At 41.6% G+C, this 5,265-nt stretch overlaps 1 pseudogene; it reads left to right on the top strand.

The window, feature by feature from the left end:
- The first annotated feature begins 482 nt into the window (after positions 1–482).
- LOC120040820 lies at positions 483–2,128 on the top strand (annotated as a pseudogene).
- Positions 2,129–5,265: the final 3,137 nt, after the last annotated feature.

The following is a 5,265-nucleotide window of genomic DNA, read 5'->3' as shown; positions in this document are numbered from 1 at the left end:
GCAGAGACCAACGGTGCTAGTTAGCTCGTCATTAACACGGCTAGCTAAAACAGCAACAACTTAATTAACTGGCTGAAATAGGTCTTCAATTTATGAACGGCAAAATAAATATATACACACATTCGCTATTGACTTTAGGATATATGAACCAGTTTTCCAAAACCACTATTGTGTTATACAGTTTTAAACAGTTTTTATGTACAGAGGAAGAGGACTCGAACCTGCTCTCAGAATATCTCTCAGACTGAGGAGCGGGCAGACCAACTTCCCAAATAGGGGAGAAGCACTCAAAACCCACTAGTTGTTCTTTCAAAGAAAATAATACAAAAATGGTAAGTCTGAAGACCTCTCGTATTACCAACCTTACTACAATGGCAGCAAATATTTTTATGAATTCAGTAACACATAATGAAAGGAAACTATATTTACATCACCCCTTTTCCTGAAGTGAATGGTTTCTCCCACTACTCTCCCGGAACTGAGGCTTTGAGATCTACATTTTCACCTTGTTACTCCTTTGGTGAGCAAAACAGCTAATAACGTAGCTTAATACTGACATTATCCTCATTCGAGATATCTGTCCGTCGTTTCAGCTCCAACTGAACTTAAAGGTGCATTTCAGACACACATCTTCGTGGCCATTCAGGATGTAGTGTACTCAGACTGTCTAGCTCTAGCTAATAACACAGCATAGTAGGCTATTGGTTGACAGACAGCCGCTAATCAGATCACATCACCGCCAGATAATTAACTAAAGATGCTGAAAATGGAGGGACTCGGGCCGAAGATGGACCCGGAAGAGATGAAGAGGAAGATGTCGTGTCTTCGGTCAGGAACTTTCTCCTCCATGTCGCCCTGCTCCGAGTCAGTAAGTACTGGACCAGAAGCTAGTCGGGTTTCCCTATGACGTCAACTGTGTAGCCTGGCAGGTCCCAGATCTGTTTGTGTTTTTGCCCAGAGTCATGTATTCATATCTAAATACATGGCTCTGCTTTGGTCTATTCCATTGATATTGTCAAACTGAACATTGCATTGAACATGTGAGTCATTTAGCAGACGCTCTTATCCAGAGAGACTTACAGTAGTGAGTGGATACATTTTCATACGTTGCATTGGCAGGACAAGTCCATTAGTAGTTGGGAGGAGAGCAGAAACAGCCTAACACCTACGCTGATACTGTGTAACCTGTCTGCAGTCAACCAGCCATCCAGACTGAAGTGAAGGCCTTATTACAGAATGAAAACACCTTCTCTTTCGTCGGCATGGCAACCTGTAAACATGTCAGTGGTGTCACAATGTTGCACAACAGCAGCAGAACATTGGATGGAGGGTCATTGTATCATTACACAGTGTCACTGTCAATTCTACTGTATTGGTACATGTGGTATTACAATACATTAGATCTGTAGACGGCAGCATTGAAACAATTTACAACACATAGTCAACTAGCAACCTACTCTGTTTCAGTGCTGGTTAAATATCCCACTGATTTTATTCTGCTGTTAGAGGCCATCAGTAGAGACAGTCAGGAAAATAGTCTTTATAGCTAGTTTGTTTCTGTCAAACCATGGGAAGGAAGTGTGTCTATATAGGTAAGTACATATACAATTAGGATTTTACTTTAAGGTCAAATGTACTGTAACTGTCTAGTTGTGAAGAGAACCTAACTGTGTTGTTTATTGACCTCCTCCCCTCTCCATTCTAGCACCATACGTTCTGTTGTTTACTGATCTCCTCTCCATTCTAGCACCATACGTTCTGTTGTTTACTGATCTCCTCTCCATTCTAGCACCATACGTTCTGTTGTTTACTGATCTCCTCTCCATTCTAGCACCATACGTTCTGTTGTTTACTGATCTCCTCTCCATTCTAGCACCATACGTTATGTTGTTTACTGATCTCCTCTCCATTCTAGCACCATATATTCTGTTGTTTACTGATCTCCTCTCCATTCTAGCACCATACGTTCTTCAGAAGCTGGACAGCATATGAATAGAATCCATCTTCTCTCACCCTCTACCCTCAAGACCTACATCACACAAGATGCTTCAGAATAACAACAACAACAAGCTGGTGAAGTTGCTACCCAACAGGAACAACCATGACAACAACAACAAGCTGGTGAAGTTGCTACCCAACAGGAACAACCATGACAACAACAACAACAAGCTGGTGAAGTTGCTACCCAACAGGAACAACCATGACAACAACCACAACAACAACAAGCTGGTGAAGTTGCTACCCAACAGGAACAACCATGACAACAACAACAAGCTGGTGAAGTTGCTACCCAACAGGAACAACCATGACAACAACAACAAGCTGATGAAGTTGCTACCCAACAGGAACAACCATGACAACAACAACAACAACAAGCTGGTGAAGTTGCTACCCAACAGGAACAACCATGACAACAACAACAAGCTGGTGAAGTTGCTACCCAACAGGAACAACCCTGACAACAACAACAACAACAAGCTGATGAAGTTGCTACCCAACAGGAACAACCATGACAACAACAACAACAACAAGCTGGTGAAGTTGCTACCCAACAGGAACAACCATGACAACAACAACAACAACAACAAGCTGATGAAGTTGCTACCCAACAGGAACAACCATGACAACAACAACAAGCTGGTGAAGTTGCTACCCAACAGGAACAACCATGACAACAACAACAACAAGCTGGTGAAGTTGCTACCCAACAGGAACAACCATGACAACAACAACAACAACAACAAGCTGATGAAGTTGCTACCCAACAGGAACAACCATGACAACAACAACAACAACAACAAGCTGATGAAGTTGCTACCCAACAGGAACAACCATGACAACAACAACAACAACAACAAGCTGATGAAGTTGCTACCCAACAGGAACAACCATGACAACAACAACAAGCTGGTGAAGTTGCTACCCAACAGGAACAACCATGACAACAACAACAACAACAAGCTGATGAAGTTGCTACCCAACAGGAACAACCATGACAACAACAACAACAAGCTGATGAAGTTGCTACCCAACAGGACAACCATGACAACAACAACAAGTTGGTGAAGTTGCTACCCAACAGAACAACCATGACAACAACAACAAGCTGGTGAAGTTGCTACCCAACAGGAACAACCATGACAACAACAACAAGCTGGTGAAGTTGCTACCCAACAGGAACAACCATGACGACAACAACAAGCTGATGAAGTTGCTACCCAACAGGAACAACCCTGACAACAACAACAACAACAAGCTGATGAAGTTGCTACCCAACAGGAACAACCATGACAACAACAACAACAAGCTGGTGAAGTTGCTACCCAACAGGAACAACCATGACAACAACAACAACAAGTTGGTGAAGTTGCTACCCAACAGGAACAACCATGACAACAACAACAACAAGCTGGTGAAGTTGCTACCCAACAGGAACAACCATGACAACAACAACAACAACAAGCTGGTGAAGTTGCTACCCAACAGGAACAACCATGACAACAACAACAAGCTGGTGAAGTTGCTACCCAACAGGAACAACCATGACAACAACAACAACAACAACAAGCTGGTGAAGTTGCTACCCAACAGGAACAACCATGACGACAACAACAAGCTGATGAAGTTGCTACCCAACAGGAACAACCATGACAACAACAACAAGCTGGTGAAGTTGCTACCCAACAGGAACAACCATGACAACAACAACAAGCTGGTGAAGTTGCTACCCAACAGGAACAACCATGATGACAACAACAACAACAACAAGCTGGTGAAGTTGCTACCCAACAGGAACAACCATGACAACAACGACAACAAGCTGGTGAAGTTGCTACCCAACAGGAACAACCCTGACAACAACAACAACAACAAGCTGATGAAGTTGCTACCCAACAGGAACAACCATGACAACAACAACAACAACAAGCTGGTGAAGTTGCTACCCAACAGGAACAACCATGACAACAACAACAAGCTGGTGAAGTTGCTACCCAACAGGAACAACCATGACAACAACAACAAGCTGGTGAAGTTGCTACCCAACAGGAACAACCATGATGACAACAACAACAACAACAAGCTGGTGAAGTTGCTACCCAACAGGAACAACCATGACAACAACGACAACAAGCTGGTGAAGTTGCTACCCAACAGGAACAACCCTGACAACAACAACAACAACAAGCTGATGAAGTTGCTACCCAACAGGAACAACCATGACAACAACAACAACAACAAGCTGGTGAAGTTGCTACCCAACAGGAACAACCATGACAACAACAACAACAACAAGCTGGTGCTTCTACCAAGTGTTAATGTCACCACCATGGATGTTTAAGTTATATATTCTACCAAGTGTTAATGTTACCACCATGGATGTTTAAGTTATATAGTCTACCAAGTGTTAATGTCACCACCATGGATGTTTAAGTTATATAGTCTACCAAGTGTTAATGTCACCACCATGGATGTTTAAGTTATATAGTCTACCAAGTGTTAATGTCACCACCATGGATGTTTAAGTTATATATTCTACCAAGTGTTAATGTTACCACCATGGATGTTTAAGTTATATAGTCTACCAAGTGTTAATGTCACCACCATGGATGTTTAAGTTATATAGTCTACCAAGTGTTAATGTCACCACCATGGATGTTTAAGTTATATATTCTACCAAGTGTTAATGTCACCGCCATGGATGTTTAAGTTATATATTCTACCAAGTGTTAATGTCACCACCATGGATGTTTAAGTTATATATTCTACCAAGTGTTAATGTCACCACCATGGATGTTTAAGTTATATATTCTACCAAGTGTTAATGTCACCACCATGGATGTTTAAGTTATATAGTCTACCAAGTGTTAATGTCACCACCATGGATGTTTAAGTTATAGTCTACCAAGTGTTAATGTCACCACCATGGATGTTTAAGTTATATATTCTACCAAGTGTTAATGTCACCACCATGGATGTTTAAGTTATATATTCTACCAAGTGTTAATGTCACCACCATGGATGTTTAAGTTATATATTCTACCAAGTGTTAATGTCACCACCATGATTGTTTAAGTTATATAGTCTACCAAGTGTTAATGTCACCACCATGTGATATTATAGGACACACTATGTGTAGCTTTGCTGCGCTGTGAGCAGTTTCCTGTGGAATTTTTCTAATGTCAGTGTTTCCTGTAGGTAGGTGGGTTTAACCACTGACCTGCTTAACAGTTTGTCATATTGAAGTCAGGAAGTAATGAGTTAGAA

Source organism: Salvelinus namaycush, unplaced genomic scaffold (genome assembly GCF_016432855.1).
Source record: "Salvelinus namaycush isolate Seneca unplaced genomic scaffold, SaNama_1.0 Scaffold383, whole genome shotgun sequence".
Classification (NCBI taxonomy): domain Eukaryota; kingdom Metazoa; phylum Chordata; class Actinopteri; order Salmoniformes; family Salmonidae; genus Salvelinus; species Salvelinus namaycush.
Note: the sequence above shows the minus strand (reverse complement) of the source record. Positions and strands in the feature narration are given on the sequence as shown.